At 33.3% G+C, this 24,490-nt stretch overlaps 1 protein-coding gene across 1 annotated transcript in view; it reads left to right on the top strand.

Annotated features, from left to right (window-relative positions):
* Window positions 1–24,490, top strand: part of LOC127858671 (receptor-type tyrosine-protein phosphatase kappa-like) — a 130,597-nt gene that overhangs the window by 19,945 nt on the left and 86,162 nt on the right. The window lies entirely within an intron of this gene.

Genomic DNA, 24,490 nt, shown 5'->3' with positions numbered 1-24,490 from the left:
GGTTAGCCTGTGCGGGCTGTACAGGCTTACCTGGGACGACATTTTACGCTCGTGCATTTAATCATTTTTTCACACAGCACGACCCATATTTAGTTATGGCTTACTTATGAAACGATTTTACATATCATGTATAAATAGAAATGGCGCCGACAAAAGTGGTCTGTTCGTAGTCATATGGACGCTTCTGGAACACGTGGAGATTGATTGTGAGGTCAGCATACCACGTGTCGTCAGGCACCTGAGGCTGAGGCGAAAACAGATTATACCAACCTTCGTACGTTGTGTATTTTAGTACACCTAATACACACAAAGCAGAGAATTACTCAATGTCCCGTATTTAGATACTATTTGTATTAAAGATCATTTCAATATTGTTACCGGATCACTGACAGACTGACCGGACGGATGAGACCCATATGACTTGCCCTTACCTGTTAGTTCAGACATAAACTAAATCGTTTGACTACGAAGCATTTGCAAATGTTTGTAAATATATTTTGGCATATTAACACGAGTCAGTGTATGTTTCGATTGTAAAATGATTTAAAGTAAAACAATGTGTATGTTGTAGGAACAGTTCAAGTTTTGTGCAGACTGCATTGCGCTGGATGATGCAAACACATACGCAAATGTTCAGAAAGTGTCGTCATAGAGTTTACATGAAAATGAAAGCATTGTTTGGATTTTTCTATACAGGACACAGCTGATATGTCATTTGTGCTTTCGCAAATATATCGCACGCAGATAAATAAATACCGTAGGTATGGGAACAGATGCTTAATTATTATACGATTTAGCATTTTTTGTTATTTTGTAATATATTTGTCTTACATTTGTTTGCTTCATTATATTTGTTTATTTGTAGCCATAAAGTGTACAGCAATTTTGTATTTTCTTAATGCTTTAAGATATTTTTTCTATTTTTGTATATTTACTTTCCCATTCATTTTATTATTTAATAAAGCTTACGTATCAAATAAAACATTTTTGGCTCATCTATTTTTTGAAAAAAAAAAATGAGCTATTGTCATCACCTTGGCGTCGGCGTCGGCGTTGGCGTCGGCGTCGGCGTTGGCGTCGGCGTCTGGTTAAGTTTTGCGTTTAGGTCCACTTTTCTCAGAAAGTATAAATGCTATTGCATTCAAACTTGGTACACTTACTTACTATCATGAGGGGACTGGGCAGGCAAAGTTAGATAACTCTGGCGTGCATTTTGACTGAATTATGTGCCCTTTTTATACTTAGAAAATTGAAAATTTTGGTAAAGTTTTGCGTTTAGGTCCACTTTTTTCAGAAAGTATCAATGCTATTGCATTCAAACTTGGTACACTTAATCACTATCATGAGGGGACTGGGCAGGCAAAGTTAGATAACTCTGGCGTGCATTTTGACAGAATTATGTGCCCTTTTTATACTTAGAAAATTCAAAATTTTGGTTAAGTTTTGTGTTTAGGTCCATTTTATTCCTTAAGTATCAAAGCTATTGCTTTCATTCTTGCAACACTTACTAACTATCATAAGGGGACTGTGCAGGCAAAGTAATGTAACTCTGACTGGCATTTTGACAGAATTATGTGCCCTTTTTATACTTAGAAAATTGAAAATTTGTAAAGTTTAGTGTTTAGGTCCACTTTATTCCTACAGTATCAAAGCTATTGCTTTCATACTTGCAACACTTATTAACTATCATAAGGGGACTGTGCAGGCAAAGTTATGTTACTCTGACTGGCATTTGGACGGAATTATGGGCCCTTTATACTAAGAAAATTGAAAATTGGGTTAAGTTTTGTGTTTTGGTCCACTTTACCCCTAAAGTATCATGGATATTGCTTTCATACTTGGAACACTCGCAAACTATCATAAGGGTACAGTAAAAGGACAAGTTTCATAACTCTGGTTGTCATCTTACGGAATTATGGCCCTTTTTTTGACTTAGTAACTTTGAATATATGGTTAAATTTTGTGTTTCGATCCACTTTACTTCTTACGTATCAAGGCTATTTCTTTCAAATTTCAAATACTTTCATGCTATCATGAGGTTACTGTACCTGGCAAGTTGAAATTTACCTTGACCTTTGAATGACCTTGACTCTCAAGATAAAATTATTAAATTTTGCTAAAATTGCCATAACTTCTTTATTTATGATTAGATTTGATTGATACTTTGACAAAACTACTCTTACCTGAAATACCACAATAGACTCCACCCAAACCATCCCCCGTGCTCCCCCTCTTCCCCCCCCCCCGAATCCCCCCCTATTTTTTTTTTTTAAGATCATCTCACAAATGACCACCACACCCTCACACTATACCTCCCACCCCCCCCAATTTTTTTTTTAAACGGTTAAACAACACAACTATTTATTTTTATTATTTTATGTTTGAAATACCGTCCAACCATCGCACCCAAGAATCCCCCCACCCCCCTCCCCCCACCCGAATCCCCCCCTATTTTTTTTTTAAGATCATCTCACAAATTACCACCACACCCTCACACTATATCCCCCCATCTCACCCCCCCCCCCAATTTTTTTTTTGAAACGGTTAAAAAACACAAATATTTATTTTTATTATTTTATGTTTGAAATACCGTCCAACCATCGCACCCAAGAATCCCCCCCCCACACCCCCACCCCCCACTCCCCCCCGAATTTTTTTTTGCATTTGTTTCGCATTTTTGGAAGATAATGTAATAAATGTCCACACCCCCACACTATACACCCCTCTTCACTCCACCTTCCCTCCTTTGTGATTGAAAATGAGAGTCCCTTCACCTTTAAAAAGAAAATAGATGAGCAGTCTGCACCCGCAAGGCGGTGCTCTTGTTTTGCATTTGATTTGTTATCAATATGTCAGCATACAAAATGCAGATAAAATGAAAAGACCAGTATTGCAAACAAAACTAAGCAAATGAATGGTGCACGGTGTTTACTTGTGTTGGGCATATTCAAAAATATTAAAACTGTTGCGTGTTACATGATCTGCTTGGTTTGTTCATTTGACGAAATCTCTTCAGGATTTAAATGGTGTTAATATCAAACGGTTTTATATATGTTTAGATCTTTGTCTTTTACAAGTAAGTTGTCATTACAATACTGTTGGACGACATTTAATGCTGATTTATTCATGCGACTTATAATCTTAACAATACATAGGCCTTGCATAACTATGATAGAAACAATATTCTCGAGTTGGTAAGCTCTCTTATTGAGTTACGAACATTCGAACTGCATTAACAATATACAATAACAGTCATCTTTGTTTAGTTTGTAAAAATGCAAGCGTAACACATGAAATAAGCGATATCGGAAGAAATTACTAAATACAATTAGTATAACATCAAACATTCAGTAATGATGACTTCGTTTAGTTTGGAAATGTTTGACTGTTTTTACGTATAAGACTAAAGATTTAAAGTATTGAGTATTTGACCCTATTGATTATTTGAGAGTTGGTTACAAAGTTATGCATCATTTCTGTTATAAAATATATGTATTTTATATAAAGTTACGTCACAATATTAGAAGGATATAACGATTTTAAACGGTTCACCATAGAAATCATCATACAAACTTGTAGGTCGTTTATCGAAAGTCACACTATTGTTTTACTTATATTGAGTGTAAATTTGTAAGTATAACACTATTTTTCCATGTCATTTAATATAATGGGTCTTATGTGGAAAAACTTCAAATATGACGTGATGATCGGTGTAAGATAACGGCATTGTTATATCCGTAATCGCTATATGAATACAGTGCTTTACCTGTGGAAACAAACTTAGAGCGTATTTGTTAGGAAATGAACTTTTGCCTCGGAAGTGATCGACTTAGTCATAGCATTAAGCATAATCAATTCAATTTAAATGTAAGTTATTATCAAAGTTGTAAACCATTTTTTGTTTGTAAAAAATTGAATGAAAAACATAAATGGTCATTATCGGTTTGTGGTGTATTGAAATTATGTTCACGTAATTCATTCTGTATATTATATTAAAAATCACGTTCTTTAAGGTCATTAAAATGATTGACCATTTCATTCATTTTTACTGATCTGTATTTTAATAGGTTTATTTAATTTTTAAGTGTTTTTCAAAAGGTTTTTGAATGCTTTCCTGAAATCGTACATAGGCGTGTGCTTCCAATAATCGTATTGCTCATCTACGAATAGCATTGTATGTTTTTCCATAATGTATACATGTTTGCCTGTTTGTGTTGGGTGTATTCTTGTAAAACTGATTAATGTGCGTTTAGGAAATTTCACTTTGCTGTTTTGCAAGTGATGTCAGAAATGTCTTGAACTTGTTGATGCTTTTGTGTATTGTTAATTACTTGTAATACTTTGCCAAAATACATCACCACTATTTTCATATTGATATTGCGTGAAAATGTCAATAAGTTTTTTTAATACTTGTATATTTTCATCTATTAACACATACATTTGTTTTGTTTTATCATTATCAAATACTATTGTTTTTATATATGTTGATTTGTCTCTTGTGTGCTATGCACTAATGATATTGTTTATCGCGAGAAAATTAAACTACATTGCAGCATTATCCGAGAATTCGTTCCTTCCAAGTATTTCAAATTCATGAATGAAATTCCCATGAAACGTGTCGTTGTAAAGTGTTTACCCATCCTATATCCGAGCAAACCGCCGTTAGAAATGGTATGATTGACTGATTTGCGAATAATGGTTTAATGCTCGGCCTTGACATCAAATGCGGTTCATATGTGAATATACTTTGTTATTATCCTCGCAATGTTTATTTTTACAAATAATTTCTTGTATTTCTTGAATATAATGCTTATATAATAAAAGTATACCATACGACGCAATATTGTTCTTTTTTAGACTCAATTTCTTCAAACAAAAGACATCTGGATCTCTTGAGACTTTTGACTTGGTAGAATGTAAGCACAACCAATACCTGTTCTATTTAATTTAAATACTATGCCCAAATATTTTACGTTTACAATCAATGCTTTATATTTAAAACGTATATCTATGTTGACTTAACAAAACATTATCTAATTGATTAATATATTCTAAAAAGTCAATCTAATTAAATTTTCGCATAAAGCTCAATACATAGTATTTATGAACCTTTTTGGGGTCGCGGTCACAGATTTCGAAATTTTAACATGGACCCTTACTTCAAGATCAAGGTCATAGGGGTCAAAAATATTATTCCCATGGAAAGGTCTTCTCCAGACACACATGCGTACCAAATATGAAAGCAATATCTGGAGGGACGCATACGTTATGAGCTTTTTTTGAATCGCGGTCGCAGATTTTGAAACCTGAATGCGGACCCCAAGTTCATAAATTTCATGCGCATGAAAAGGTGTTGTCCAGATACACATGCGTACCAAATATGAAAGCAATGTCTGAAGGGACACAGTAGGTATGAGCCTTTTTCGAATCGCGATCGCTGATTTCGAAACCTGAACGTTGACCTCAAGTTCAAGGTCAAGGTCATAGGGGTCAAACATGTTATGCACATGGAAAAGTATTGTCCAGATACACATGCATGCCAAATATGAAAGCAATATCTGAAGAGACACAGTAGTAATGAGCCTTTTTCGAATAGCGGTCGCAGATTTCGAAACATGTACGCTGATCTCAAGTTCAAGGTCAAGGTCACAGGGGTAACAAATTGTATGCACATGGAAGTTGTTCACAGGCTTTTTAATGCGTTTGAGTTCTTTCAAGAGATACGATGAAACAGTATTCAACATGTCATCGTATGCGAAGTTTCATGTAGATAAGATGAGGCCTCCGCTGTCAAATGAGACGCATGCGATTTCCTCGTCGTACTTAGATTTCAAAATTTCCCAAAATTAAGATACACCATTAAAATACTCATATGTCAAATAGTAAATATGTTTATACGTTAAAGTTGAACTTTGACCAACGAGTACAAATATTAGCATTAATATACTGTAGTATGAGTCAATACTAATTATAATTGAATTGTGACTAAAGGCCTTTACCAATATAATACAAATCTTCAAAATATTATCACACGCCGTTATTCTCAAATGAATACAAACCCAAATATGAGAAAACGCTACACAGATCTTATTGCTTTCCTTCCAAATAGAATTTTTACTGCGAAACGTCTTAAAGCTATAAGTCCGAACTACTAATGAAACAAACTAAACAACAACTATATTGTGCGATTAACGAGGGTACATACATAGTTGCCACATGTGCACACAGTTTCAAAACAAGCATGTAGATCTATATCATAAAGATTATACACTTAAATACAAATTTAAATACACAGTAAAACGTATACTGTGAATGTGATAACATTTATAATTCGAGCATATACATATGCTCAAGTATTATCTGTTGTAAATTTACCTTGAATTTATGACAAGTTAAAGACGAAAAATGGCAATTTAAAATAATACTACTTTTCGCTGAAGTTAATTTACTTTAAAGATTAACGACATATTTAACTATATATAATTCTCAATAATGGCAACACGACTTACTACGCATTCACTGCGAGATAGTGGATACACTCATGTGCGTACTCAACAAACATATATTATAAAAATGGGCGCGAATTCTTGATATAAAGGAAATACAAACTTAATCCTAGCATTCTTGGATATAAAACAGAAAATATAAGCAACGTTCGTATACAACATGGAAATACTTGATTTTCCTACGAAGACGATCTAATCAATTAACAGCTTGCGAGCTACTACTGGTTCAAAACTTAGAGTTTCGTTTCCATCTAGACAAAATATTGTTTAAATGACCATTATATTTATGGCTTTCTGCTATGATTGTTTCATATCTGAAAGAAGTACATTTGTAGTATCTGCCAATCGTCTAGATCGAAACCTCGACTTAACTAGCTGTTATTTTTGCTCTTGTAATCCAATCCGGACTTAACGTTATATCTATTTGTCATAAAACATATTTAAAGCTATTTTTGGATATTATTTTCACGACTATCATTGAATAAAATAGGTTTTGTATTTTGATTGTTCGAAAAAACGTTTAATACAAATAGTGCAAACCATTCCCATAAGTTTTAACAATTATATTAACTCTTTCCGCTACATGCAAAATTCAGCTGTGAGTTAAATATCATACCAGATGGCAGTAACATCTAAATGTTTAACCGCACAATTATCAACCTTTTTATAAAGTAGATGTGCCCTTCAACGGACATACCATATCATCTACAACTTGTTTCCGAAAACCGTCTAATATATGTTACTTCCACTTCCGCGAATGTACCATGTACACTTTGGCTAACTTCAGGGAGCATTATCATACATTTTCTTGTCACTTCTGGGATTGTTTATCTGCTTACGGGAATCATATCATGCCAATTGTTCTCAGTTTGGGAGCCAGCTTGTCTCGATAACCGCGAGAACATACCCTTGGTCTGTTTGTCAGTGTAATTAATCAAATTGCAGTTAAATTCTACCTGTTCATTTCCAAGAAAAGCCAACACTGGAATATCATGTTGATTATCTACATTAAAGCTACAACTTTCTATAACATCTCTATAACATATACTACTTGCATCAGCAAACTATTTAACACACACACGCACACTTGATTGAGTCGAACCCGTTGCCGCTGTTGTTTAAATGCCTACCTCGTTCCTTTCAGAACGTAATTTTGAAAATTGATCGCTTTGGCACATGACGGGAGCGCTCGAAGACGCTCTAGCATTTATGCCATCGCTTAAATGTCTAGTTATCAATCTTACTTTGTTTCCAATCACACTTTGAAAAGGCTTTATCTGCCCTAACCTGATAGCTACGAATCATACTAGAACATACTGGAACTACTTTTTGTCTGTTTTGATGTTTTTGATATATTTTATATCGAATCTACATTTGTCAAAGTATAGCCACTCTGTTTTAAGTTATGAAAAACTGATTTGTATGCATGTCGAGCACTGGCTGAGAAGGATATTAACATACATCAATATTCGGTCATTAAAATCCAAACTCCCGCAGTATTTTTTTAAGTCATTTGCATATTCACAGAATGTTAGGAAATATACATGACCGGTTGTGTTTATGCCAAATTGAAGCGTATTTAACAACCTACACTGCTTGATAGTATATTCTTAGCTTAAACTTAAACATCTCTTATGTTTTATAAATGTATCGTTGTGATATATTTCTCACATCGAAAGTACCGGTAAACAAGAAGGACATTTTCCTCAAACATAACTTCAGCGAGTAAAGTATTTTAAAATGTAACTTTAAACTAGTGAAAGTGTGCATTTACGTTCTACCAGTTTAGAATGTTCATATTAAATGCCGGTGTTGGCGAATTTATAGCCTTTTGAATGCAATTATAATTTAAAACCACGCATAGCGAAAATAAAGTTGCAAACAGTTGTTAACCATCATTGACTTTGCTCTCGCTCAGCATTTGTTTTTCAATGGAGAATGATCGTTTGTTACTATAAAAGCACGCTCATAACCGCAACATACTACATCTTCAATATACGTACTATCACTAGTATCACTCAATGGTTTTTTAGTGGCAGACCCACTGCATTGCGAAGAGAGGTTAACCCATGTATGCCTAGTGGACTCTCCAATCCTTCTAAATTGGATCAATTTATTTCCAAATTTAGGGATGTCTAGTATATATATTTCTATATTTAAAATATTTCTTACATTAATTCATTTAAGCAAACAGCTCAGACCCTTATTAGACGCCGCTGTTTGCCAGGGACATTTTTCTAGTCGCTAGACATAAATGGGGTAAGTTACTGGTTTCCGGTATGGCCTGTTAAGCGCGCCACGCGACATTTCCGCCTTAAAATTGTTTACATTTCAGCACCTCTATCTTGTACTTTTAACAAAATATTCTAAATATTGCACCACTGATGCCCTGTGCTCTTTTAAATCGGGACTTTTCATCAACAATATTATTCATTTAAGTTAAATGTTCATCAATTTTGAGTATACGATGTTTCCATGTATACGAAAATACTCACTTCTATAAAAAGCAACAAAATAATACTTGCAGATGTGATATGTCAAGGGATTAACGCAAATATCAACAATATGAATTACTATCAAATGCAACCGTCCGAAGATTAAGAGTCATAAAAATAAGAAAAATCTACGTTTCCTAAAAATAAGAGGCACACCAAATGATTATTTTGTCTTAAAAGATTGTTAACACATGTATAGTGTCATTAAACTTAGAGCTAATATGGAAACACTCAAACTTGTCTCACCATTAGACGATGATTGTAAAATTAAGCGGCTATCAAATATTTGCCACTCTGAACCGCAAACATCAGTCAATTTAGTTTCCTCCTATCATTTTCCTTGTTTTGACAAAGTTTAATCATAAAAACTTCAGTAAAAAGCATAAGAAAAATACGTTGTTATTGTTATATTATCAATTGTTATCCACTCATGATAAAAATATATAAATTTGTCTTCTGTAGTATTTGTAGTAATTATAGAATTTACTTTTGGTCTAGTATATATCAGTCTAGTGTAATAATGAAAAGTTTGTTCGTCGCTTGTTTCTGATTATTCACTATCTTTGATCATGTGGGATTATTTGGTTCTCTTTTTATAACCGGTATCTGCGATTATAACACTAGTCGTTTGCCCTGGCCACTTGGTTAATGTTAGTGCTATGCGATTTGAAAAATGTGTTTGGCCGACAACAGCCCCAGGCACATTATTGTTGATCATAAGCCAACTTTTCTACGCTCCATTGAGTTGTTTCTTATTGCTTCATAAGTAAGGATTGGTTACATGTAGTGTTCTAGCTATTGTGTAAAGTGGAACTAACATGAATGGTTATTCGAAGATTAATGTCAGATTTTTAATGCCGACATTTATTTCAAGCAATTAACAAGTCAAATGTCATGTGTTCAAAGCAATATGCCTTTTTAGAAAAACTAACTGTGTATGGTAAAAACGTTCCCAAACGACACTCGTATAAAAGCATAAGTATCGCATAATTCGTTGCGTAGGATTGATTTAGTTTGTCTGATTGTAGTTGAACATGTTTATCAAAGAGAGTTAATTTCAATGAAGCTACTATTGCGGAACAAGATTTAACCTTGGTCAATATGATTTGGCTCGGACAAGTTTATCTGACACTTCCATATTAAGTATTAAGTATAAATTGTGTTCTATGAAAACCATATTTACCTTTCCACTATCGTATTATTAATATTACAATATATTTCGCTATTGTTTTGATTGTAATGCAATAGTGAACACAAATACGCACATAACAACGAATATGGGAAAGGAACACGATTTAGGCGTTTTAGTCATCTTAAAACTATTTGGAGTAATGCTGACAAGATGTAATGACGTAATAAAACGTTGCTGTGAGCCGAGAGGCTTCAGCTAATGTTGCTGACATATAAGCATCATATGTATTTTCTCGGTCCGCTAAATAAATTATACAGTTTTTACACTTTGATCCTTTACATCTCTTATATACATAAAAGGAAGTTAGAAATTTCAAAATAAAGAGAACAATAGACAGAACAATGGTATGTCGATTTTAATCCCGAAAAGCATGAATATATATGATAAAATACAGAAACAATATACCAATCCATCAACCCATTCAACTTTATCAAATAACTTTAATGCCATGAACATATTGTAGATATCAACGACATAGCATGGAAACGACTTTAAATTTTATATTATGAGCCGTATTTAACACTCGGTCGATTATCCTTAGAACATATATACTCTTCATTCATAATTGTTATATTCGAATACTTGGGTGTAACATTGGCTAGTTGTTATCAGTATGAAAAAGTGGACGTAGCTTATACGATTTATACAAGTACGCTGCGCGCATAGTGTAGGGTTGAAAAAAAACGTATTCAATAAATGCGTAACACAACAAGATTCGCTAAGAAGTATTAAATACGCGGCGCGAATAACATAACTAGTTATATTGCAAATGATGTACACACACATTATAACTACGTTACTCGAATGTAGTGCTCCCGATTAAGTCGGAGCGTAATATGTTCATATTCGTTCATAGCGACAACAATACATGACTCGAGAAATATGTCTATCGAACCACGAAATGCTGATTCAACAGACGAGACGATAAATGACGTTATACGCAACTGCAAAGTCGAAACTCCACCCACTTGTTGGCAAATGGTGATGATACTCATATAAGCGCTTAAAGAAAGCGTTGACGATTGTAATCCAACTTTTAAGTATGTAGTTTCCCATTTTTATAAGAATTATACTAAACTTATTAATAAACAATACAGTTCAACACATAGAATTTGTAATGTATTTATGAATAATGATTCAGGCTTTTGATTGTTGTGTTTTTCGGAATTTCTACCTATTTATATTTATTCACTTAACACTGCCTGTATGCATGTATACACATTACTGTAGCAAATACGTGTTCTACCCTTTTAATACGCTTGTGCGGAAAAGCCCGATTGTAAGCCATAACAATATGCTGGTTTATTTACAGTAAAATGATCGGATTTACTCGTACATACTATATCATAGGTCTCTTGCGAGAGACGTAAACAGATGCTGCATTGCAGACTCAGAACTATATTCAGTAAAGCTAATGAATATCTATGTATTTGAAATAGTGTTCAATCAAAATAACGGAGCTGTTAATTACACAATACGTGTATTTCGATGCAGTTTCTTTACACTTAAAAGTAAGCAAACGTTCTGATACTAACCTAAATTTCATCTGAAACAGTTTCTCGTCTTTTACAACTATTATCTCTAAATCTAGGTCTTTGTTTCTCTATCTTCTCTATCACAGTGTCTACACTATGCCCCATTAAGGGACCGTCCTTCGTTAATAACTGTTTCTGTCATGCTATGCATCTTTTTCCCTATGAAGACCTATAACACACATTTGAAATTATTACGCCAATGAATTGCATCGTATCACATTTAAGTTATAGTTCATTGATGTTAGTTAATTTAAACAGTACATGTATTTATGCAGCAAAATAAATACGATTGTACCTTTCGTGCTAATAGTTATCATGTTATTCTGTTCTTAATAATAATTTTTATTCACGAAATAACATATGTTTCAACCAAGATCGATGCGTTCTAAAACGTTCTAAACAAATCACATTAGCGGCACCAAAGCACAACACGAATGCATTTAGATATATTCACATTTTGAACTTGAAAACAAATTCGCTATAATTGATAGCTGATTTAGATTCGCAATGTTGCCATTCGAATAATTCTAAAATTGATCACTAAAATAACGCCTGCTTTTTTAAGGTGAAAGAAAAGTTGTACTTCAAGGAGCTACACTGTCGACAAACCAATCAGTATATGATAACTGGGTTCTCAACCGAGCCATCGATGAAAGCACTGGTCACTCTGTGGAATGTAAATGTTGTACCGCCATTTAAAGGCCGACCTGGTTTCAATTAAGTCTACCCCAAACATATTTTGTGAAGCGCATTGTACTTCAGGGTCGTACCGACGGAGGTAGTAGATTTCTTAAGATACATGTATATTAATGTTTGTTTCTCTTTGTTGTATGTTTTATCTTATGACACTTATTCATATAATCATAATTAACAGTATTCAATAAATATGAGATGTAGTTTGTAACAAAGCTGTGTCATTAGATTTTCGTAAATTTCGTATGCATTATTAACATTTTATAACACTTTAAATTGTATACTACGATAATAAATACGTCTTCTTAAATTTCAGCTTACGAACAGCTTAAGGAAATTATAATGTTTGGTGTTAATGTTGACAATAAAACGGTCGAACAACGGGTCAATATACCCGTTATAATCAACAATCAGTTTGGTTTTATAAATGTGTGCTTTGTATTATCAGTATAAACGAAAATATTAGTATTTCAACTAAAAATGAATGAGTGGTTTTAAATTAAAATACATGTCTTCTGTAATAAAGCATATGCGTGTTTTAAAGATTGCATGATTGGAACCTACGGACCTTATTGTGTACAAAGATGTCAATGTCTTGCAGGACCTTGTGAAACTGTAACCGGTTCCTGTACAACAGGATGTCAGAGAGGCTGAACAGGAGCCGCGTGCAATCAAAGTAAACTTAGTATTTATTTTCACATTGTTAATGTAATTAAGTAAACGGTAAATAAGTTATTGAATCTGGATATATTATAATTTAATCAGCAGGTGTTCGATAAATTGCTACAAATTTGGACTACTTTGTAAACATACTATATTCGTTTCTTGTGCACAAATTTCTGTATCACATGTTAATAGTAGACACATTTCGAGAAAATACTTCATGGGCTACATATATTATTTGTATGTATGGATAAATGATTGCACGGGATAAACATTATTTGCATCGGAAACTGTGACGCGCAATGTCTGTATACATAAACGTATCGCTTTTATTCATTTGTGAACGGAAAGGGAAGCATTTAACAAATTACCGTAACATGTTTTTGCAATTATATCAACAGTAATACCTGGTACGGTCGATCTCACATGATTTAAGTCAAAGTAAATAAATACATTTCTAATAGACACATTTTACAATAGGCCTAAATTGATAAGAGCGCAAAGTCACGTGACTCGCAGAACTCCAGAACGAGGCTGAACGTGCAACCATTTACAATAGTCCCATGCAACGCCGCATCTGATTTCAACCTTTCACTCTTTGAACATTCGGCGATGTAACGATTTAAGAAAACACAATATGACATTGTCAGAATAAGTAATAAATATGTACTTCACACTTCACAAGTGTCAATACATAAAAATAAATCTTGATTAAAGCACTTGTTTTCTTCATTATTTTGCACACATTTTATAATTTGACACTCTTTGTTAGAGCTTTGTATCGCGCTGTTTGAATAAAGATATATCTTGTTTATTGATTCATCGGTTGTTCAATAGCCCCTGTGTTTAGCACAAACCCATTATCTCGTTATGATCAGATACTGTGCCGACAAATACTTATTACCAGCATGGTGTCATAAACCACCCGTGGTAAATGCCTGGTCATTGCACATCATTTATGATACACAATATCTATCGTGGTAGTAATATTACGTAGTCATTTCTAAGACTAATGTAACGCCAAATACTCTAATTAAATACTGTATAGATATGAGCCAGTTTTATCATAATAATACAGTGAATGCTGGACACTTGTCCTAGCCTATATTCCACACAGGCGGACATTCGTTCTTATGTTTTTGACAACCTGAACATTCTTGCCTTCTTTATTTTGACAATGCGGATAATGATTCCTACATAATGTTTTGCCGCCCGGTCATTCCATCGTTATTTTGACAGCCCGGAGATTCGTTCCTGAATAATTGCTATCCCGGTCATTATTATTACATTTTTAAATAACATGACACTCTTGACATCTTATCCGGCATTTTAATGTGTGGTTTTTAAAATGTTTTTTTTTATTTTTCTCATATTTTGTGCAATACTTTATACTGTTGTAAGACTTTATCTTGATCATGATAATGATAACGTTAAAAAATATTCAAATATATCGACTAACACTGAAATCTGTAATTTGCGAAACCTTGCAGAAATCGGAGAGTGAAAACTATGTAGGAGCGAATATCCGGTATGTCATAATAATGTTGGAACGATTGTCCGGGATGTCAAAATAGCGTGGGAATGAATGCCCGGATAGTTAAAACAACGTATGAACGAATGTCCGCCTTGTCAAAATTATCGTTGTAACGATTGTCTTTGTGAAAGAATGTTAGGATACATAATGAAGTGCTTAAATAATACCAATGCATTTGAAATATTTATAAAATGTTGTGCCTAACACGAAAACTATTTAGCGGGTACCGGTAAAATAAAACTTCATCATTACGTAGTACTATAAAGAGTGTTCGTTAGTGTATAGAAGAACAAAATTAAAACAAGCATATTTTCTTTGACCACAACGGAGTTAAATAGTGTTTCAGAAAAATACAGACAAAAGAGATTTATGACATTAAGCGACATATATGTATCACTCATCATCACGTTTAAAGAGAAATCAAGGTGCATGCATAGACATTTAAGTTTGCTTTACGTTCGTTTTTTCACCTGTATAGAATAATTCTTCAATATTGTCTTTCAATGTAAAAGAAAATTAATTCAAGTTAAAAGAAAAATGACATATCATTTAAATAGTATCATGTGCTTTGCAGTTTATATTGCTTTTTCTTATGATTGAGTCAACACACATCCTACACGTTGGATCGTTCATGAAAAATAGTACAGACCAACAAACATACTTTTGATAGAGACGTTATCTACGTCTCTGTTTTTGAGAATTTAAATTATAAAATAACGTTTTGAATTATACGGCTTATGTTTATATTTCTTTTGTGCAATTAGTGTAATGTTTATTCTTCAGACCACATTTGCTCTGATGATCATGCGTATCTTGAATTTAAATAAAGATGAAATAAAATGGATATACACGTATTCACTAGTGGCACTATGGCTTTAAAATATGACTTAGTTGTAAGGATGTTTATTTATAACCCCTCATTAATTTATCGACTAAACAACACATGCATATATGCATATGTATTCCGTTATTTTAATCAGTGTCAGTGCTCATGAAAATCCTTAATAATAATTAATAAAAAACAACTGGTTCATCAATATCCTCCGCTAGATATCTATACATGTTCAGCCTCGTTCTGAAATTCGACGCAACACGTGATATCTAAAAATAGCAACAGCGGTGGTATTGTGAAACTGGTCTATTTAGAGGAACAACACACAATTTCGTTTTGGATGACTACCACTAACCACATAACCAATTCATATACATGTACATTATACAAAACATGCGATAATTAAAGATGATTGCATCTTTAAAAAATAATGAATTTATATAAAAGTAGTAGATATCTATATTATCAGCTATAATGTTCATATGAACAAATTACATATGTTTGTAATAAAGTAAAATATATGCATATATATTTAACATTCAAGTATTACGGAAAAAACCATGATTTCCAAATGGTTGCTGAAAATCGGTTTTGCAACGTCTTCCAGTTACTGTTTTATTTTTAATTTGTTTTGGCCATTACATTTAAACATGAACTCGTGGGTTTGTTTTTTTAAAGTCAGATATACAATTAAAATCAATATCTTTTACGCGACTGATGACTATTATGAGAAGTTGTTAAGACATGAGTTGTATACATATGTCATGAAAGACGCAAATCAGATAAGAAAGTTAGTTTGTGTGCCTATGTTATCAACGCACAAATATAGCATATTTTAACAGTCTATTATATTTTACACCAATATGAGGATTAATCATAAAATGTCATCGTTAAATTAAAAAAAACTTGATGTCAATTACGTTCTTTTAGAAAATAGTGTATCGTCTACGTTGTAAACGCAAACTTAAAATTATCAGTCTGCGACAACGGATGGTACGGCCTGGACTGTCGTACCAGATGTGGTAATTGTCTACTCAACTCTGTCTGTAATAAGATTTCCGGCGTTTGTCAGGCTGGATGTGCGGCAGGATATAAAGGTTTACTGTGCACAGAGGGTATGTGTATTTTTCATTTCTGTTACTGTCATTTGATATATATATATATACATTGAATACTAATTTGTTTATTATCTCTCGGACAAAACAACAAGTATTTATTTAAATAAAAACAACAACCTGTGGTATATTGGCTGGGTTTGAAACTGGATCGCGTAATAAAAAAATAGGAATCCAGGTTTCATTTAAAGAAAACGCTTGTTTCCACTCTAGAAGTAACATTTGTAGTTCACTCATCGTGAAAACATTTACAAAATTGTTTAATATCTGGACCGAGTTCGATAATGGTTTCGGCCGGTTAAACAGCATGGCGGTAAGGGGCGAGCAGTTTCCCTATATGACTACAATTAAACCTTGTTAACACTCAAGAGGCACCTTTATTTTCAAATCTTTATAAAATTTGGTCACTAACTTTTAGAGTTCACCAATGGTTACAGCTTGATAAAAAACCTTGCTGCCAGCAGGCAGGGCAATAATTCGTATATTTCGTATATGGCGATCGGAAAGACATGTATTGTCCAATTTTCATGAAACTTGGGCAGAAATTTATTCCAATGATATCTCAGAGTAAAAACATGTTGTTGTTTTTTCTGTTCATTGCAAATCAGGCCACCAGGAGGCGGGACGTTATTCTTAATATGAATATAGCGAACGTTTCTCAACTCTATAGAACTCACAGGTTTAGTTCAATCATCACGCACTTTGCTCAGAAGATGTTTTCTTATAATATTTCGGCAAAGTAAAAAAAATAGGTATTGTAAGTAATAAAAAAATATTGTCGTTATGGGGCGTTAAAGTTTTCCAAATACGGCTTTATTAAAACCTTATTAACACACTATTGTCGCATTTTCGCCAAATGTGTTGTGTTAATTTACATCCATGTGATGTGGTAATTAAGCTCTTTATTTTGGCTATTTGACAAGTGTAAACTTTGAACATATGACTTATAGTGACATGTATGATAGTCTTATGTTGCAGTTGTTTTTATAATGACGACCACGATGATGATGATGATAATGATCATGCTGCTGCTGATGCTGCTTCTGATGATGATGATGATAGTGATGATGATGATGATGATCATGTTAATGATGCTAATGATGATAATGATGAAGAAGAAGAAGATTATGATGATGATGTGTCCGCTGCTGCAGCTGCTGCTGCTGCTGCTGCTGATGATGATGATGACACTAATGACGATAATGAAATTGCTGCTGATGATGATATCATTGATGATGATGATGAGTATGATAATTATTATTATTTTCCAAGAAATTCGCATACAGCTTAATCAAATTAAAGAACAATTACTGTTACTATTTAATCCTACTTGACCTCTACGAATATATTTATATGTATTATGTCAAGAGACTAATCAAATTTCCCCACTCAGTCTAAACATATTCATGAGTGAACAATTTGCTTTTGCATCTTCTTGCTCAAGAGAGATAACTTGTGCTACCTACTTGCTATCTGATTTGTTAAAAAACTGTTGCCCCCCCCCCTTAATTAATATAATGTTTGAATATGAACGTATACAGGATATGTGTTAGAAATGTTTTAACTATCAAACGTTTGTCATAATTATGTGCCAAGTGCACTAAGTAATTGTTTTATAACGATACCGAGACAAAGTATCCGAATGTGCAATAGTCACATGGGCGCTTGTCTTGAAAATAGCACAGATGCAATTAAAGCATTTTGAAATCAAAATTAAAATAAAAATAAAACACACAGCTTAAGAAATTGATATAAAATTAAAAGCTTATTAGACGTTTAAACCGAACAACACGTAAACTATTTGGACTCGCACACACCGGTTCGTCCAACATGACTTCAAACTGTGTGGTCGTCTAAATATATCTCCGTATTGTAGAGTGAAACGTTAAATAACCTATTAATATTGACAACTCTTGAACATATGCCAGAAAATTAGAATTGTGATAGCTCAGCATTGTGCGATATTTGGCCATGTGAGGTCAAAAACTAAGTCAGTATGCCAGTTAAAAATGCCTGTAAACTACTTTGGATTTTTTCTCAGATCATCATTAAACTTGTAACAGACATTATTTTGTTCTAGTGATATAAATGTCGAATTTAAAAATGGTTTCAGTCGATTTATAAAAAAACATATTGCACAATAGTGAGGTTATTTTGCGTGTGTGTTTGTCTCATCCACATTCTGTTTATTTACAGAACACACAATACTTTACTTGAGTACCTTGTGTTTGCATACTAGTCAGAACTCTCTATATAACAATTCGTCATAGTTATATTGTAAGAAAATCATTTAAAATTAACACGACGCTGAATTGTTTGCATTATAAAAAACATCAACAAAATCGTTCATTTATATCAGTGTTTGTTGTATATATCTATATACAAGATATATGTAATGCAAGTTAGGTTACAATTTCACTGCTGAAATGACGGCTGGCATAAAGCTTTATACATTTACATGTTTAACTTTTAATTTCGCAAACAATTTAAAATATTTACGTCAGAGCTTATATCAGGTAATTGAACAACGATACTTATATGATCTTAAATTTACGAGTGACCAGAATGCATTATCGTAGTAATTACTGAATATCAGAACACAGCCTGTAAGTACAACCCCTCTGACGCTGACAATCTTCAAAATTTAATGAGGCACACCCAGACTGTTTTGATGTCGAGAGTTGAGTGTGAAACTGCTCTATCTCTCAAGCCTTATCATTATATATACCATTTTTTCACGCTAAGCACGCAATTAAAATCGTTGTTGTTAAACGCACTGTAGTATCCCTTTTCATGTCCTATACTTCCCAAAAATAGAAAGTCGATTGAAGAACATGTTGATGCAAATGTGAAAACTATTTCACCCCTCCTGGCAGTGTTCAATTTGTTCTATCACTATTTCAGTATGGCCTGGCCACCATTACCAAGGACGGTGTTGAGATCCGCTCTTCAATAGTCTCCAAGAACAACTGGGAAATAGCTCACATGATCAAGAAAGTTCTCTTGTTGTGAAAATATGAGCCTGATTCGGCAAAAACTTGCTTTTACCCTTTGCAATACATATATTGACTCCTGTGTCTTCCTTTAAACAGTTACATTTAATTGAATACGTTCCTTACTGTATTCAATTTTTAAACGCTTCATTCCCAACCCTAAAATACTGATAAGCAGCAAACAGCATAGAACCTGAACAGACTGCGAGTTACTCGCAGGCTGTTCTGGTTTTATGCTGGTTGCAAAAGCCATTTTCAGTTTGCTTCTTATGGGGGAAAGGGTTAATGCATGCGCTAAGAGTGTCATCCCTGATAAGCTGGAGAAGTCCGCTCAACTTTGCTCAAATTTGTATCCTCTGAATAAATTGTATTTTCATTCTTCAAAGCATGCTCACAAATTTATTTCACTGTGCTTAATACAAGTTTTGTCAAATGTGCCATGTCTGAGACATATTATTAGTAAATGGGTCTTATGCAAAACAGTGCCAAGCTAGCTCCAGTCCACTGTGCTCATTGGTGGATTCTAGTTAGGAGCTATCCTGTCTGCAAATTAGACAAAAGAGTGCACGAATTAGCAGCCTCATCTTGAGCTACGCTGGATCAGGCAGCATACAAATAAGACCCATTTTGCGTAAAGCGGCTCTTATACAATTAAGTACACATAATCAAGTAGACACCTGATGTGACTAATACGTGAATCTGAATGAATGTTCATGTTTTGCATGGGCTACGAGTAAACAGAAGAAGATCTCAAGAAATTGTTTGAATATGTACTGAGACTCCATTGTGATATGAGGTGTGGTCATGTTCATCAAATAAGCTGTTAAAGTGCTACATTTTAAAGCAACACAGACATGAACATGTGTTTAAAATTCTTTGTTTATAATGAGTTCAGGCAAATGTTATGACTTTTTCTTTTTTTGGAACCAAAACTGAAAAATATTTTTTGTCCTAGATATTTGTGTTGCCAGTACTTGGCTGTTGTCTGAAGGAAGCATGTATCTGTTACCAGTTTGCAGTCAACTTGCAAGACGCAAGTTCGAGGAGAATTTAAAAGAAATTTACAACTGTCGCAAGGATCCATTTTATATTTGTGTTTGCCTTACAGTGCTCCTATTTCACTAAAGCACATGTTCTTTAGAATATCTTGAATGTGAAATAAATTATTTGTATTGATACAATGTCTCTTGACTGTTGTGTTTCGTCATTATTGTACATGTATTTTTTAGCCTGTTTGCAGACAGCTCAATGAAACTTTCACAATACTGGATTATGTGTCTTGCCAAGATGCACTGGCTATAACTTGATCTTTTTTTTTTGGGGGGGGGGGGGGGGTTATTTAATTGTTACTGTAAACAAATGATCACCATCAGGATACGATGTGTCTAGTGCTAAACCAGCCCTGTGTCCATTGCTCAAAAGTCAAGGTCTCATTTTAAACGAAGATATCTTGCTTATCTTTTCCTTTGTATAATAGATCTGACAACAAATTTAAGTTACAGCATAATTTTTGCTTACAACAAGAGATAAACATTGATATGTTCCTACAATTAAGGACATGTTTAAGAATGAAGTAAATTAATATAATTAATTACACTGTCATTCATTGACTCATATTTTCAAGAAAGTTTCTTCAAAAATCATATTTTTTTGGGGGTATATAATGTTTTGATAAGAGAAGTCTTTGCTTGGTTGGAAATGTGATTTTGAAGTATTCATCCTTGACAATCTGCTTCACATGTATCAAGTTTACTTTCCAATTTAAAGTTTGCATATTGTCAGGCCTGGAAATATTGTCAGACTTTAGGGCACATCAGTTGTATGAGAAACTAGCAAATTTATTGAATTGATATCCCCTCCAATATCTCAAGTTTGTGATGGACGGACAATACCAATTCTATATCCCTCCAACTTTGGCGGGGGATAAAAAAAAACAACTTGAAACAATAGATTAATATTGTAAGGGTGCTGGATGTATCATTAAAAAATTAAAATAAATAATTTGTAATCTGAAATAAAATATTTTTGTAAAGAAAGTATACGCACATCAGTTCTGAGTGTGTGATAGACTGGTTTAGTAACACAGCTATGTAAGACTTAATTTTTCCTGATTGTCTGTTGTACAGGGATAAAATTTAGCGGTTTGACCATTTAAGACACGAAACAAGCCTCAAGTTTGTCTGAATTTTGCGCTAACACTTTAACATATGACCCATAAACCCTTGCCAATAAATTTATTCATTTATAATCAATGAATTAAAGAAAAACATGCCATTGATTATTTGTATAAACTGAGTTGTATTTCCATCATATTGAAAACAGCAAATATGCACAGTATAAGTGACCTTATGAAGATTTTGATTACATAATTCCATGTGTGTTTAATGCAAATCTCTGTTTTTCAAAATAGAACAGCTGTAGATTCAAAATAGATAAAAATTCAAAATGATTTTTTAAATACATCAACAGCTGCTGCAAGATCTTGAAGGCACACTCTTATCTGGGATGAGACTTCTTGTACCACCAAGCAATTATCAGTGTATCTAACATCCGCCTTGAGTGCTATTAAATATCATATAGCTAAATATAGTTACAAAGTTTATGAAAATAGTAAGATAAACTTATTTTAGTCAATAAGAAACTCCTTTGATGATATTGATAAAATTGAAAAAAATAATAATTAAGGTGTCACATATAAATAAGCATGTATGTTTCTACACTATATACAAGCATTCCTAACACTTTAATAAAATCAAAACTCATTTCACTGATTGAAAAAGACATTTGCAAAAGAGGTGTTGTTATCTTGCTCTTTACACTAAAAGTGCTTTTTTACTACCGGTAATCAGATATAAGATAAATATAACATTAGGACTTGTCTTGACTTTTGTGCAGCATTTACTTTTCTTCTGGATAACTTGTTTGTTGAATTTAATGGTAAAATATTTAAACAAATGATGGGTGTGCCTATGGGTACTAATTGTGCATCACTAATAGCTGATCTTTTTTTATATTGCTATTAAAGCAATTTTATGTTAGAATTTTCAAAAACTAAACAGCTAGATTTGATTCGAATTTTAACCGAACTAGTAGGTACAGTGATGAGATACCCGGTACCAAACTTAGATAACCCATACTTTGAACAATATATTCACAAAATCTACCCTAAAAAACTAGTCTTAAATAGATTGTGTCAATCCAATACAGATGCCGCATATTTAGACTTACATCTAACTAAAAGGCCCCTTTAATGAACATTTGTACATGTAAGTTTCTTTTCCTACTTCTGGAGAACATTACACCTTTATTTGTCCAAGTATATGAAAAAACAAACACTTCAAAACGATAACGTCCAGATTGGTCTTAACTGGAGCATCAATTAAAAAACAAAAAAGTTTGTGCAATATTTCTTTATTAACTTTCAATGAAATTAATTTGCAACTACATGGAAATGTTCGCAATTATGGTCACAATGTGTTTTCTTAAGATCTTTGACTGCCTTACATGAAATTTAAACAAATACATACTTGTAACAAATATAAACTATGTTTACTGAACACAGCAGGTGACATGATTACATAAATTGGCAATATGTGAGATGATAAAAACAAAGAATAAACACAAAAGGGAAATTATCTAAACATATATTTGTACGTTTATATTTGAACACACTAAGGCAGTTTCTTCTCTGAACACAAATTATGAAGAAAACAAGATATGTGTCACAGACACTGATGCCCCCACCACACTTAATTGGACACCTACAATTCCCCTATATAGTCTATAGTTGACAAAAAGGCTAATAAATCGGCAGAAACTGGTTGCAGTCAGAATTCCTGTCTTTACCATCATATCATCACGACTGTTATTCAACTGTGAAAGTTTGAGACAGACGCGCCCAGTATTTACAGTTCACAATTTAGGGACCATTATTTTAGTGAAAAAACAGACACATTTCTGCCTTAGCTCATAGTAGCAGAAATTCCCTTCTTTATCAGCAGTGCTTTCTTTGAATCCTTGTACCCTCTGTTGTTTCAGGAAATATTATTGAAACAGCCCCAGTATTGAGTGAGCTTTCCAACACTAGCCATAATACTTGAAAGGGGGGGGGGGGTTCACATAACAACTGTGGTCAAAATGCTTCACACCAAATTAATAGGGGTGTGATTTAAGAAATGTTCAAGTCCGTCCCATGCGCATGTTGGAAGATAATACCTTATCACCAAAATAGGTGCCAGAAATACCTAAGAGAGTTACAGAAATCGCCTATCAACATTAGAATAGTTTTGAAGTTACAAATAATTGTTTTTTCTCATAAATTTTCTTTGGATTTCAATCTTCCGTCTTTCGATATATTCATTTATAAAATAGCTTTTCTTAAAGATCATTCAACCGTTAACATTTTAGCAAGATCCACTCTGTAATTATAGAGTTCAAAACACCAGCTTCTGGATGCACATATATACAAACAAGTGCATTGCTTAATGTATCCCACTCCTTGAGATCATAAAAACATTTAAAGGCATGGTTTGCTTTAAATACAAAATTCCTTTTTAGTAAAAAATCAAGAACATTGTGGAAACAATCTGAAATAAGCACAACTCATCTATCTTGAACTGTCAATATTGCATTATTATTTACAAACAGTAATATTACAAAATAACAAAATATAACCATTAAATTATGCAAGATGCACTGAACACATAATGGTGGCACTTTTTGTTCATAGTTTGAACATGACATTGAACCAAACTATACAATATATACAGCAAAAATACATCTACAACTAGCAAAATATTTAAGCAATTATTTTTACAAAAATGCTTTAATCATATGGTCAAATCTGACCATATTTCATTTACTCAACATTCCAGAATTCGAATAGAAATAAGCACTTTAATCATTATTTATCAGTTGAAAAGCAAACAAGTA

This window comes from Dreissena polymorpha, chromosome 14, assembly GCF_020536995.1.
Source record: "Dreissena polymorpha isolate Duluth1 chromosome 14, UMN_Dpol_1.0, whole genome shotgun sequence".
NCBI classification, from domain to species: Eukaryota; Metazoa; Mollusca; class Bivalvia; order Myida; family Dreissenidae; genus Dreissena; species Dreissena polymorpha.
This window is presented reverse-complemented; position numbering and strand designations above follow the sequence as displayed.